The sequence below is a fragment of the Gallinula chloropus genome, assembly GCF_964237585.1.
Source record: "Gallinula chloropus genome assembly, chromosome: Z".
In the NCBI taxonomy this organism is placed as follows: Eukaryota; Metazoa; Chordata; class Aves; order Gruiformes; family Rallidae; genus Gallinula; species Gallinula chloropus.
Genome location: NC_140089.1, coordinates 54461244 through 54476860, shown reverse-complemented (window position 1 = coordinate 54476860; position 15617 = coordinate 54461244).

The following is a 15617-nucleotide window of genomic DNA, read 5'->3' as shown; positions in this document are numbered from 1 at the left end:
GCACTTTGAAATCATTCCTGACAAGGACAGTTTATCTCGAGTATCAGAAATTTATCCTTGCACATCAGGATGTGCTCTGAGAATTGAATCTGAAGTAAACAGTAGATAAGAAATTAAACCTGCTTCTCCAAAGCTGTTGCTATGCAGAACTTTCTTCTATGCTTCTTAGGTGCCCACAAAATTCACTTCAAAGCCTACATCACCCCAGGACATCAGAAGGTGCCTGTGAGAACTCTTACACTTCTGCTGCATTGATTCACAGACACTGCTGCTTCATGAGGCAACAAACTTTTCCATGATGCTGGAGGCTAAACCAAATGGAGACAAGCCTCATATTTTAGAGCGGAGATTAAAACAGCGTTTCTACTTCTCATTACTTCTGTACCAGTGGTCCATTATCAACCCATCCCTCAAGATAGCAGCAGTATCTAATAGTCCCTTGTTTGGTTTCTATGCCAGTGCCTTAACGTCAAAGGCACGAATAAACCCATCCTGACTTGGACGGAAGAGAAAACTTGCCTGCAACACTGAATGAACGTCCCAGAGAAGCAGTGACCAGTGATTCACTTTGAGTAATGCTGACTCACTTCAAGGTACTTTCCATGTGCACATACACGCTCTGAGAGAGTGAGCAAAAATAAATTCCTGATCTCAAGAAAGTTCAAACTAAATATTTTTGTAACCTTTTGCTTTACCCAGAGAGAAAAATCAGTCTTCTTTTTATGGAGAAAGACTGTTTGCAGAGCAGCCAAAACCAGTTGTTTTTGTTTTCACATGAGTTTCAAATCCAGAGATAACTGTTAAGAACAAGCTTTTAGGGTGTGTGGGGTGGGCTGCAAAATTCAAGTGCTTAAAACCTGGAGTCTGTAAACAAAAGTTTGTAAATGCTGAGGGGTCTCAGCATGTACGTCTGTCTTAGGGAATGGGGCAAAGCTAAGCATAATGGCAGTGGCTGCCGGAAGAGTTTGCAAACCTTCATCATTTTGAGAATGATAGCCCAGGAATCTTGCTTGTGAGGCAGGACTCACTAGAACACTTCTTTCCCGGTCCTACAGAAGTAAGTCCTTGGTGAAATCCTCTGTATTCATGAAGTACCTGTACTGGGCTGAAGGAGCAGTTAGACCCCACTGTGGACCCATGGTACTTCTGTTTCCCTTCTCCGGTGTCTAGGTCTGTCCTAGCATGTGCTCTGCTTAGAGCCATTCTTCTGTTACTCATCTATATCTGCTGCAGCATCGTCACACTAACAGTGTCTGCTTACATTCTTCAGTCCTCTGCAATTCCCTAGGCAGATGCTGCTGGTTAGGTACACATCTCGTGGCCACAGCAGTGACACAGTTCTTTACTGCACAAGACCTACCACTCCACTTCTTGGAAACACCTTCCAGGCCTGAGAGAATTCTTTGGCCAAGCTGCTAGACCTGTGGGATCTCCATGCTGCTCCTGAACAGGTCTGAATGTTTGCTTTCTCTGCCACAATTACCAAAGCCAGCAGAAAGTGACACTCTATACCCTCCAGCTCCCTGGCATGACCAGGTTGGACAGAGTTTATGCCACTCCCTTGTGGAATATCCTCACAGCTGCTTTCATGGTTTTGGGGTGGGAGAGTGGTGTTGCCTCTCTTGCCTGTTTCCTTAATCCTGAATTAATTTATTGGGAATTAAAACCTAAGAAACCATCAGCATTATCTTGGAGCTCCCCAATATGGGCACTGAGCTGTGCTAAATTGCTCTCAGGAAGGTGCTGGAAGGCTGACAGGATGGGGAAAGAGGCATGGCTTGTGGCCAGGAAGAAACCCCTTGTGTCAGGCAATGGCCATGAAGCTAAGCATCCCTTGCAGGACTCATCTAGCGAACAGATCTTCACACAGCGGTACTGTTGCCCCCACAGTGCCTTTCGCAGAGATACTCCATTTCCCACGTGCACATGCAATGGATATAGCTGGTCGGAAATTACAGGCCAGCCTGTGCACCTGCAGGGAAGTAGAGTAAGTCCAAGCAGCCCTTAATTACCCCCATCAGATGCTGGCCAAGAGGTTGCCATCATAACTGGAGCTGTGCACAGGTACTGCCTGCCAAAGGGAGGGACGCAGAACACCTGCTTCAATGCGGGAGCCAACAGGCTCTTCATTAATTAAATCAGATAGAAATAAATACTGCCAGTGAAAATAAGAAAGAAAAACTGAGCCCAGATTATTAATATCAAAACAGATCCAAACTACTGATACTCAAAACCTTTCCACTGAAAACTGTCCCCTCCTCTCTCTTTCTCTAATTTTGTCTTGAAACTTCTTATTGCCACATGTTATTAAATTAAAAGGTTTCCACCCCTAGCTCCCCAACTCATCCAAAACGTTTTGGTTTTTTTTTTTTTCCCCTTTCTAAGCAAGAGTCAGTGTCAGGACTCCTTCATTGCTCAAGGTAAACTGAGGCATGGGACTGAGAGCTGAGTGCTGCGGTGGTAGATCAGAGGCCAGAATGCCCTCACCCATTTCACACAAAGTGTCATGGTCTGGCTGTTACCACCTCAGGAATTTCAGGCTGTCTGCACAACAATACAATCGCCCTGGTGCAAGGCATTTAATGTCATATTGACCTGCAGCAAAGCCTCCACACCAGATCGGTTCACCCAGATCCTTGAGACGAGGTCACCCAGATCTTTGCAAACCCACTCACAGGTGAGCTGTCCCCAGCACTGCGCATAGGTCTGCCCAAACTCATGCTCAGCAAACAGTTGCTGTTAGAAAAATAAAAGGTTTAATAGAGCCGGGTGTTTGTTTATCAGCAGGATGAGGGAAGTGGGGGATTTGTGTGTATCAGCAGCAGAGGTGGGAAGTCACTTTATTGAGCCAGAGATGGGGAGTTCCCTCACCGGTTTCACTGAGGCTACAGTGTCCTGCAGACATCCTGCTTCTGAGCCCAGCTCCCTCCTCTCCAAACTGGAATATCTCCAACCCACCAAGCAGCCAGAAAAAACAGCCAGGCATCCTGAAGCCAGTGATGTCTTCCCATGTCGCTGCACCGATGCTCCTCCTGGCCGCAGCTCAGAGAGAGACGTCAGGAAGCTGGGCGGACTGGTGGTGGCTCTTGAGCATTGCTGGTGCTGGCTGAGCAGGGTATTTCTTGTCCTGAGCAGCAGACTTGATACTCCACTGGGGGATTTACCACATGGCAAAGATTTTGTCAGGGATTTCGCAGAGGCCCTCTTTGGAAAGAACATGCTGTGCCTGACCTCCCTGCAGTTCATTTGGCTCAGAAGACACCTTCTTGCACTGGATTGTGCTTCTCCTCCCTTCCCCTCCCTGCCTCTGGCCTTTTCTGTGAAGAGAAACGGCAATTCAACAGTCACCCTCCTGAGAAGTGACGGGTGCGCGTTCACGGGAGAGGAGAGGATGAGGGGGCAGGTCCTCACTCTCACCTCTGACAGCGCGGCAGGGCTGCGCAGCTCCGAGCTGCCAGCAGCGCTGCAGGATGGAGTTCTGCAATGTGCTGTTCCAGTGTCAGAGCCAACTGCAGCTACAGAGAAATGAAAACTCATATATGCATAATCTTTGCAGGCGCCATCAATGGTATGAGACAAAACAGCTTTGAAAACACTTACTCATGTTCCAGCCACTCCCAATACTGGAAACATCATCAATGATAAATCATATCTTTCAACTAACCTTGATTTTTTTTTTCTTCACTATAAAGCTAGCCAAAAATATATATTACAAATGTATATATATTTTTGTCATCTATTCATCCTTCTCCAATTTGGTTTTTTTTAGGTATTTTGACCACTCAAATAAGTAGAAGAGCACTGTTATTTCCCATGGAATTCAGCATCAAAGGCTGCAACAGAGACCGTGTGTCCCGGTGCAGAGGGCTACATCAATATATTGTCTTTTCAACACCTGTGCTACACAGAATTTAAGTTTCCAGTTGGCTTGGTCTTGAGTGACTGCTGCTCATATCAGTCAGTATCAGCAGAGAGTTAAGAAAGGGAAGTTCTCACTTCACTAAGAAGTGGAAAAAATCAGTTTAATGCACAGCCTTCCTTTCCTGCAAGACTCTGCCATAATACTGATTATCTCATTTAGACTCAGAAACTATTTGGACCCCAAACTGCATTTCTCTAAGGGGAAATACTGATTTTTAAATTATGTATGTACATGCAGAGGCAGGAGACTACAAACTAGAAACAGACAGGTACTTTTCAGCACAACGGGGCTGGTTTTAGACCCTTAGCACTCCACATATGTAACATACACAACTGACTCCCTAATTATCTTCTCTATGGGGGTTTTAGGCAATTCTTTCAACATTTATCTCCCTGGTTCAAATCTCCAAAGACATTTTAAGCTCCAACCCTAATAATGAATAGGTCTTTAATGCCTTTGAACATCTGTTTTTCAGTGTCCCTCAGATACAACAGGCTTAAGAACAGCTCCATGGCTTCTCCATGTGCTTTCCCTAAAAATAATACACTCTTGTCTTGACTGGGACTCTCACACAGGTAATGATAGATTATCTGCCTCTTTTGGAAAGACAATCTCCCTCATGGTGCCACCCAAGCCTCAGCCTGGTTTTGTCCATGCAGTCACACTTGTTTATCCCAAAAGCACCAGGAGAGGTCCAGTGATATAGAGGAATGGGAGGAGGAAGAAAGGGAGCAAGACACCTAAAACCTAAACCAAGGTACTGCTGACACTCCGTTCCTTCGTTTCACCTCCAAGCAATGAGGCTCCGTAAGAGAGGCTGCCTTTCCCCTTTTCATTGTCCTTCAGTTTTCCACTGTCCTCTACGATTGTGAGAGTGGTAATAACTTGTCTGTTCAGGGCAGTTTTATGAATCAGCTTGCATTTACTGGCCTGAAATATGTGAGTCCTAACATTTCACTAACTTTGTCTAGGAATCCTCTGCACCTTATTATGCTGCAACTCGGACTTTGCTGAGCAGGAACAGATTCAAAATGCCCTGCATAACATATGTGGAGGCAGCTCTTATCAGGAAGTATCAGGGGAGGAGGGAAGAGAAAACAAGGAGGGAATCCTTTGAGACACAAAGGAAATCAGGGAAAGGATCCCTCAAGTTTTACCTGAGAAGGTGTCATTAGGACTGGTAGCAGTTGTGACCAGAGAGGCAGTGAGATGATCAGGTTTGATTTCATGCCTGTTAGTAGTAGCTCTGACTGTGACCCACTGAGGTCTTGCAAGGGATCAACAGGAAGAGACCAGTCTGGCTCCACAGCTATTTCTCACACACCATCCCTACTACTGAAGATGTCTGCTTACCTGCTAGCACTGCCGGGATGTTCAAAGAACATCTAAGCTCTACTTCACCTGCCATTTTCAGGAATCAACCATTCATACTAGAAAGGCAATAGTTGTCCACGCCTGTTCAGGAACTGGGAAAAGATCTTCTTCAAGACTTACAAGAAACTGGATGTGGACAAAACTAGGAGTAGTGCCATTTTCTTTCTACAGTCACTGAAATGAGTGGAATTATTCTTATAATAAACTTACTATTCACATCACAAATGCCTTCATTTTTTCTGCAGAAAAGTGTCACTTTCTGAATGGACCAGTTTATCATCAATAAGAGAGAATCCATCTCTTTCCCCACATTGAGATGTGAAGAACTTTCACCAGACCAACCCATGAAACTGTTTTCACTGGACTTCTGCAAGACTGATTCCAGTAACAGAGGAATTTCTATAGAAATGTGGCTGTTTTCACATGTTTTAGAAAAACAGAGAGGAATTGCTTTTTGATCAGACTGTTGGTTGCAATGAATCCAGCCATTCTAGTGCAACACTTATGTCTTAAATTTGGTTACCAGCTGTTGACTGTCTAATCAAATGCCCAATGCTCTGCTGGCTATTGCAGCAGCTAATAAACTGTCCCTCGGTCTCAAAGCACCATTTGCAGCCTGCAAGTGGTGGCCATCTTCACTGTCTTGAGCTCAATCACAAAATCTTTCCATGGCACAGAGCTGCAAAACATATGCCAGAAAGCCAGACAGAACTGAGCTGGGAGTCAATCCCAGATAGGGCATTACAATGGGCTTCCCAGAGGGATTGTGGAGAGAGGCTGGGCTGGCTGGACACTTGTGTCCCAGGGTGACCCCGCAGTGTCAATTTCTTCTGCTTCTGCTGAGTCAGTTTCTTCCAGAGCTTACAATTCAGATCACCAAGCAGCCCTTACATCAGCTGTAGTCACCTGAGATAACTCCAGCCTGAGGACTGCGCCCAAAGTGCAACCCTCACAGGATAATTTTGGCCATGACACAACTGCATTCTTTCATTCTCTGATGATTTCCAGAATGGTAACAGAAACCAACTGGCGTTTTGCATCCTTTCCTGCAGGGTATGCATTTGGTGGTGATTGACATCTTTTGGAAATGACTGAATAAGAGCCCTTGGTCAAATGCTAGGCTCAGATATGTTAAGCACAACTTTCCATGACTTCAGAGACAGCTGTGTCTCTGAAAGAACAGAATTTGGGTTTAAACTTTCTAATCTGCCTACAAAGCAAACATCTGAAGTAAAATGTAGGCTGGAAAGTAAGAAAAGGGATTTCACTAGTAGTTTAATGGCCTGAAACCACAGCTTGACACCTCAGCTGTCTAAGGGAAAGTACTGAACTCAAACAGTCCAACTCCATTCCACAGAAAATGTATAGTAATGTATAGAAGACACAAAGAGTAGTCCTAAACTGCAGTCCTCTGTGTTGAAGGATCTTCCCCCCATCCTCACATTCCCTAACACCTAGGGAAGTTGTGATGCATAAGTTCCCCCAGGCTAGAACTTGCCCAGTGTCATCAAGGAGGCCATCAGCATGATCACCTGAGCCTTTCTGCAGATCTGAAAGGTTGTCTCATTGCTCAGGTGCCAGATACAAGCCCCCTCAGCCAGTCACATTAGGGAGCCTGGTGCCACCAGGAAATTTCAATGTGTTTCCCATGGAAGTCAGCATCTGGTAGTATTTTGCACTGTTCTTTCTTTTTCACCTGTCCTGCTTATGGCTCCAGTGAGCTTGTTGCTGACTTTTTCAAACCAGGAGGGATTCTACTTGGCTGTAAGGACAGCAGGTGTATTGACTTCATGAGTTTTTTTCTCCTCCTGTCCTTTTGAAATGCAGGAGTGAGGGAGCAGCTTGGCAGGTGACTGGCAACCACCAAAGGTTAGCTCACTGCACCACAGCTAGTAACGCCCATGCTGGGGAAACATCTTCCTCTGTACTGATGTACCTGGAGGTGTATGTGGCTCAGGTGAGAGACCTGACACAACTGTGGAGAAAACGAGGTTGTAGCTACATGACAGAAGTGGAGTGGAGGTATTTATGGTTTTTCTTGGGTTTTTAACTAGGTTTTATTCTTGCAGGAAAATGAAATTCTTAATTCAAAATTGCAAATTTTTTTTCATTATTAATTCAGGATTGTTAAATTTTTTTTCATTACCCATGTTTCATATGTTGGTAATGCTTTCTTCTTTGCATGTACAAGTATTTTTATTCTGACTGACTACTGCACTAATATTTAAAGAAAAATGTTATTTGATTCAGTATAAATGTCAGTTTCTTAAATGCTTCAATGACAAGCATGCAGTTTTCCCTTTTCTCTTTCGGGTGCTAGCAAAATAGGAAAAGCCAGTGAAGATTTGACATTTTTCCAAAAAGAGGTACTTCTGGTTTTGTTAAGAATGCTCAGATCCAATCAATCATCTTTTCTTTAAAGAAAGAGTTATGAATTGCACATCAGCCACAAGCTACACATGTTCTATAGTAAATACAAATATATTATCCAGATTTTGAATATGAAATTACTATTTATGCCATACAATTCATTCTTGAAGAATTGCCTAGGCACTTGACTAACCACTTGCATATAAATATGTGTATTTTTTGCTTGAGCAATTGAGAACTTATATTTAAAAAGTAAAACAGCTCTCCAAATCCATACTAACTGCATATTCTAAGCTCTAGAATAGCAACTGTTCAGGTTGTAGAAACTAAATGCTACACTACTCCCTGTTTAAACAAAACTCCACTGGAATTTGAGCATTGAATGTGTTTCAGCCAATTTTTTTCTTAAAGCTAGTATGAGATATTATTTATTTGAAAAGACTGATGTGCCTACATAGAGGTTACAGATGGTTTTAATGCAGAATTTCTGTTTTCCTTGATTTCCAATGATATTTCAAAAAACTTTTCCCAAATTAGGACATCAGCTTCTCTCTCAGTCATTGGTTTTGAACTATGACATTTTAGAAATGTTCAGTTAATTTTTCACTATCCTAACTCGTCCAAACAGAAGCTTCCTGTCAGATTTTAAAGAAGCTATCACATTCCTGCAAAGCACCTCTCTTATACCAGTGTCTTCCTACAGAGCATCCCGTAGGAAAATCTTTTTGCCTTGCAGCCATACCAGGCTTGCCTTCAAGGGTTCAGTGGTGCTCCTTTTCCCTGCTGAGGGGTGAAATGGCCTTGTGCTTACATTTTTTGAGTCACATTTAATAAACTTATAATATTTTTTAAAATCTACATATTTACAATGAACCAAGCACCAGGCTTCAAACTCTCTACCCTGCTTTAAAAAGACCAGGGAATGTCCCTGGATGTAGTTTATTTCCATTGGTGTAGACGTCCATTTGGCTCAGAGGCTGCCTGCTTAAGAGGGGTTTATGATGGCTTTGTGGCAGGAGATTGAGGTGTGGAAGCCAAACACCCCAGGTACGGCTGGCTGTACCTCTACACGTTGGCAAAATGACAGGCCAAGGGGGTTGCCAGAGCAGCAGTGCTTGCCGGCCTGAACCTTCAAGGTCAGATCTAAACTGCAATCAAGACTGTTGTCAGTTGCGGTGTTCCAAAGGCAGAGATGTTGCAACCAGTGGGAGGAGGAGATGGTGAAGAGCTTGGCAAGACTTCAGCCAGTTCTTAGTCCTGTTAAGGACAGTTTCCACAGCCCAGTGGTTTTTTCGAGTGTCCAGCTAGGGTTTCTTATTAAAAAGCCGTCTTCTTACCTAAGTGCCTTTCTTGGGAATGCGGGTTCAGCAGTTAGATCCAGCCTGAGCTGACAGCTTCATGCAATCCCAATTCGATGACTTCCATCTGAAGGTTTGACACTACAGCTATGAAGGTCTCTTTAATTAGACAGTATTCATTTCATTAACTTTGCTTTCAGAATATAAGAGCCTAACAGCAGGGACTGATTATTCTTTTCAGTGCAATGTAGATTTTTATTTTTTTTATGATCCAGTTGGGAAATACTTTTGGGAAACACTTGTTCAAAACAAAACAAGACAAAAAAGAGGATTTTTTTCTAAGCCAAGAAGTAATACTCCTAAAGAAATATTTTGGCTAGAGAAGCCTGTACTAGGGTGGTACTAAAGATGTACCTTTGTGGCTGCTCTAAGTTCATGGGGATGAGAAGTGCAGCAAACTGAAATCACCACACACCATGGGGTGATTCAGACAAACACACAACATGGGGCTATCTGCATACACCCTCACTTATTCTCCCCATCTGTGTTTCCTTTCTCCATCAGCCAGACCCCAAGCCCCTTCAAAACTGATTGCAAACTTTCCACTGACACATAGACACTCTGGACAGGATCCTGCAGGCACTCAGCATATGTCCATTCAGTATGTTGAACAAAAAACATGTAGAGCCAGAAGGGTGTAGACAGCAAATCCTCCAGATCTGTGCTGTGAATTAAGAGATGCTTTTTTTAAAGAAAAAAGAAACTGCCAAAATCTCAGGTAGGAAGGGCTGTTACATGTAAGACTTGGCTTCAGAGGCATCATTAAATTTTACCACAGCAGGACAGCACAATTAATGTGAAATCATCTGAGGGGGAAGCAGGATATTAAACTCCAATTTGATCATTAACCCTTAGGATAGCAGTATAAGTGGTACTAGCAGACCAAATTTTGGGTCAGGTATCTAAGGCTTTCTAGTAGATCTCTTCAATGAGGCATACTGATAATAAAACACTTTTTTTTCTGAAGGGCATACTAAAGATAAACTCTGGGAGAGAAGGGTGACACTTCGAAGATGCAGATACATAGATGCCAAGGTTCAGAAACACTGCACCGCCCAACTGTGGCAAAGATTTTGCTCCTGGTGATTCGCAGCTCTCAAGGCAGAGTGGGTTGCTGTGTTTGGTGAGACTTTGCCACACTGCTGGTGGGAAGGCAGGGTGGGAAGGAGAGAGTGGGTTTTCCTGTGGCATCCCCCACTCCCTCCATACCCTTGCCAGCTCTTTCTGATGCTGGCCCAGAAAGGAGAGACCTTCAGCTGGGGGAATGCCTAGGGAAGGAGGCGGACCAAGCATAGAGAGCATGAGCTGAGCCACCTGGGACCATACCTGAAGGCAGTGGGTACCACTGGGAGCCCCTCAGGCACAAGCTTCATCAGGCCCTGGTCAGGAGAGGGAGGCCAGGTGGGAAATTCACCATTCATAGGACCTAGCTCACAGTTTCCATCAGTATCAGGATGTCAACATCTAATTTCATAGCCTCTCTGACTTGCATGGAGGGATTTCCACTTAAGGGTATAACAAGCCGACTCCTGTGATTTTAAAGGTGGTCTCCACCAGGCTTCAGCTCTGTGGCCACAGACACACAGAGCCCCAAAAGGTGCTGCTGGTAGAGCAAGACCCATGCATGGAGGAAACTAGACCTCACCATGACCAAACAGCAGCCTGCAGCAGTCTGGATGCAAACCTTTGATGCATGTAAACATAACCCCATGCCCACTTCTACATATGAAAAGTGTGTGGCAGACTTCTTGATTTCAGCTCCTTCTTCAAGTGGGTTTCAGCTAGTTGTGGCTGTGTCATCTGGCCCAATGGCAAAAACTACCCAGGAGATTAAATTTTTGAAACCTACTCTCTGAGCTCTTCCGTTTTTCAGTGTGTTTCATTATATTATATAGTTCCTTGGATCTCAGGGAGCCGTATAAGCAAAAGTATGTTATTTTATTATGGGTTCTGCTTTCCAGCAACGCTCCAATTGATGGCACTTTTTCTGTGATCATCTGGTTGCCTGATAGTATTGTGATAGCCAGGACCAAAGAAAGAATCAAACCGCACTATCCTACACAGTGAAAACCTAGTGACTTTTGCCTTTGGATTTTGTGGAGCCGAGATTTTGTCCTATAAAATCTCTGAAGTACCTCTGACTGTAAGAGGAGAGGCATAGAGCAAAAAGGCTGAGACACTCCATCAGGTGCAGTAAACATGGATGAAATGTGAATGTTGCAATGAATGAGCATGTCAAATAGCATGCACAACTCTGTTTCTTGGTTGGAGCATATTAAAAATCAGTTTGCTAATGTCATGGCTGAAAAACTTCAATGCTGACATGAAAGAGGTGGCTGTAGGAGCCTTCTCCACTGAGTGACTGCATGAGGTTGCACAGCTACTTCTTCTGTCACAGCGCCCATCTTGTTCCTCACATTGGATGTCTGAACAAAGGCTCCACAGTGCTATATGTTTTGATGGCCTGCTGCGTTACTGAATGCTTAGGATGATAAAAAAACAAGCCCTGCCTATCTCACACTGGGGACCTAAAGCTCAGGTGTGCTTTTTGTCTGTAGTATCTTTCTCTGTTCTTTACTTGTAGGGCAGGACAGACCTAGGTGTGACAATCTTGTATGCTGCAATGAATCATGGGTAGCAGGAAATGGAAAGAACTTACACTGCTGTGTTTGGATGGGTTTATGTGATGTAAATACACCTTGAAGAGGGGGTTCTTCTCTGCAAAGAGGCCAAAACTTTGGATAACATCTCATTAAATGAGTGCAGATGGTCCTAAGTACAAAATCAGCCAAGATTCCCACAGAAAATAGGGTAGAAACTTGTAATTGGAACTGTGTCATAATGAAGATATGATGTTAAGCTTGGCCTGAACTACAGGTAGGGCCGTTAATCAAAGGGCCTTGGTGCTACTCTTTTCACCAAGGTAAATGGATCAGGATTGGGCATGGCCACCCAATCAAACTTTTATTGGGGCAGCTGGTACTCATGAAATGAAGTGCATGACCACTGAGTTTCTAATCCAGATGTAGGAAATCAAACAACAAACAGCCTGCCAGAGAGCACTGTGACACAAATAAAACCCCACCACTATCTGACCCAAACCTGGGAGCATGCTGTGCTGCTACTAGGTTCTTCCCATCATTAACCCCTCCAGCTTTTCCCCATATGAGTGCACACAGAGATGGTGGTTATAGGGAGATAACAGGTGCCTTCAAATTCATGAGATAGGTGCTAGATGATTTCTACTCACACTCAAAGATGGGAGTCAGAGCAGCACCCTCAGAGAGGCCAAACCTCATCAGCATCATGCTCGTTGGTTTCCACGGCCAATGCCAACAATGGTATGCCACAAAAGGTCTTTTATGTAGTAGGGAAGGAGTAACTGTTATCCCACGGGGACTAAGCCTGAGAGTTCAGTCTTTATCTCAGCCCCAAAGGACCCAGGCTTCAGGGTCCCTCTCATTGAATGGTAAAGCTCTGCAGCATGATGTTTTCCTCTCAAATCTTTCCCTCTGGTGAGACTGTGGTCAAGGTTTGGATTGAGAGTGTTTCTCCTTTTGTGATCGGTTCTCATTATGTGGCCTCCAGTGCTCTTTTATGATGTTCTTCTCCTCTATTCTTCTCTGCACTTTGAAGAGCTCTTGCATGAAACAGCATGGCAGAAAATAAAATGACAGTCATTATTAACACAAATGAAACATTTGGTTGCAATTATCTCTCCTCTCTCCAGTTGTGAGGAGTGAGAAATCACCCATAAATGCAGACAGCGTTTTAAGAAATCGCAGACTTTTCAGAGCAAAAGAAGAAAAACAGGCCCTGAGATACTGATTTTGTCACAGCACACAAAGTGATAAGAGGGAAAAACAGCCTTGCTTTCCATGCTTCCAACATGCATGGACAGAGCTCTGAAGGCTGAAAATAAGAATAAATTTTAACACGAAGGCGGAACTATCAATTAAGCCCTAAACTGAGAATTGGCTCTGCCAATGACCATGCAGTGACCTTTGGAAAGTCACTTTGCCTATCCACATTTCTGGTTTCCCACTGTTTGTTTTTGTCTGTTTGGCCTGTCAACAGAGGAACCAAAGGAGAAAAAGATCTCTTTGGTCAAAGCTTCTTTCCTGATATACCTCTATACTGCTCTCAGCTTCAGGAAGGTATTCCTGCACAGATTTTTTTCTACATCTTCCCCACAAGAAGGAAGAACAGCCTGTTTAAAAAAAAAAAAGTCTTCATCTCTCCCCCATTTCTGCTAGTTCTACTATCATTTCGTTCCCTCTTCTATTCTGCCAGATAATATTTAACCTTTGGAAATAGCGTGCATGGGCTCTTGAATTGAGAGCAATAAAAAGGCTTAACAGTATGCAAAACAGAAATCTATCCAACTTCAGAGTAGCACAAGCCTATTATCCCAGCCTGTTCTATAACACAGCTGGCTTGACAGCCCATGTCAGTATGGAATGCAGTTAGCTCTGGGGTTTTTCATCTCTGCTTAAAAATTATCCCATTGAACCTAGGCTATGATGCACTGCAATTGGCATTCCTAGGACTTTCACATGTCTTGGAAGGACGACTATGGCAAAACCCTCTCCAGGGACCATAGCACTGGCCATGGGACCTAGGAGAAAGATGACCTTCTTTCCTTTTATTTGAAATATATGCTTGATGTGCACCAAAGTCTTGTTGAAAAACTGTAGGCCCAGGGTTAGATGTGTCTGGTCTGAGCATTTTGATATATGCAGGCCGCACCAGTGAGAACAGGGTTGGCTAGTCATGTGCTTTGTGATCCTCAAGAGATCCCTTGTCTCTCCTGAGGTACAGAACAGCTGCTGTTTAGCAGTGTATAGCACCACAACGCATGGATGTAGGGAAGGGAGGGAAGAAAAACAGTGAGTGCAGTAGAGGAAACTTTAAGTAAGCTAAAGGCTATTACTCATATGAGAGCCAGAACCTCCACCCAAGCTCTCCTAGTTTTCTCCAGCAGTGAAAAAGGGACAGCAAAATAAACAAACAAACAAGAGAAAAGGTGCTTTTCCCTGAAAGCACCTTTAAGGTCATTGCCCCATGACAGGGAGATGCTATAGGCACTTGTTGGACAGGTGTTTCTTTCTTTTTTCTTTGTGAGAGGGATTTATCATAAGAAAATCAATAAACTTTATGGAAATCAGGTGACTGTATGGGGAAAAAACCCTCCATAACTCTTTTCAGCTTTTTCAGATTTCTGGCCCCTCATTTACATGTGATGATCAGAGTGCCTCTTTCATCTACAACGTAAGTACAGCAACAGCCCAATGACCAGAGCTGGATGCTCAGAGCAGAAAGTGTGTTTATTGTTCTTACCTTTGGTGTCAGCTTGCAAGTGTTGAAAAGTTGATAAAGCCATTGTGGGGAGGGGCGTATGTTATTTTTATGCTGATGATCTCTTCAGCAGGGAATTCTGGGACACTCACTAACAGTGTCCTAAAAGTGGTATAATGTAGGAGCAGTAGAGTGCGACCAGTCTTCGGATAAAATCCCTGGAAGGAGATAAATCTGCCCTAACACTTTAAGAATATAGCCCTTTGCTTCAGATGTATGTTAAGCACCCCCTTGGGAGCCCAGAGCTATGAGTGTCAACATCTTTTTCAGAGTGGAGCAGACATTACACATTACACAAAGAATCATAGAATCACTAGGTTGGAAAAGACCTTTGGGATCATCAAGCCCAACCATGCCTGTCCACTACTGAATCATATCCATAAATAAGAAGAGAGGTTTTGTATGTGTTTGTCCATCTTATGACCAACATGGTCTTAATCCACGATAACTGGGCATAGTGCATTATGCTAACTGACATCTTGGCTCTTCCTCCCCACCTCGCAATGGTATCTGGGCATTACCACAAATGAATCTGTGACAACAGATGGTTGTTGCCTCTCATTTCAGTCCTTCACCAGCAGCACGATGGATGCTGCTTTCCCATGTCTGGAGGGGAAGACAACTGTTGACAACCCACTGTAGGTTGGCAAAGACCAAGAGCCAAAAGTGCTGACCTCCTGCAGCACTTGTGTCGTGTCTTCTAATACCCTCTTTTATGGGTGCTGTGGGTAGGTGGTGAGCATAGACCACTGGCCTGGGACTGAAAGAAACACTTTCTCCTTCTACCATGACATCCCACTCTCCCCTCAATCCATCTCCTTGAAGTTTCTGAGATGAAAGACACAGGTGGGAGACATGTCCGTGTCAAACTATAACACCCACAGCAATCAAACAGTCAAAGAAAGTCCAGTTCCCAAATCCTCAAGGCTCCATATAGGTGTCACTCAGTTACAAAATACAATACAATGCTGTAAATGTATATTTTTCCCGATTTAACAACAACAACAAAAACAACAACAACAAAACCAGTTATGAGGCAGGTAAGAACACAAGATGTGCTTTCAGGGAGATTATGTTTTGTCTTGTTTTCTGCTTGTAGGTGTTTCTGGTGTGCTGTCTGGTGTAAGAGAATATGCCCTGTAAAATGGGGACAGGTGATCTTTTACAAGTACAAGGCCAAAAAACTTCACAGAATGGACAAAGAGCCTAAAGCTTTGAAAGAGTGTTTTGGTCAG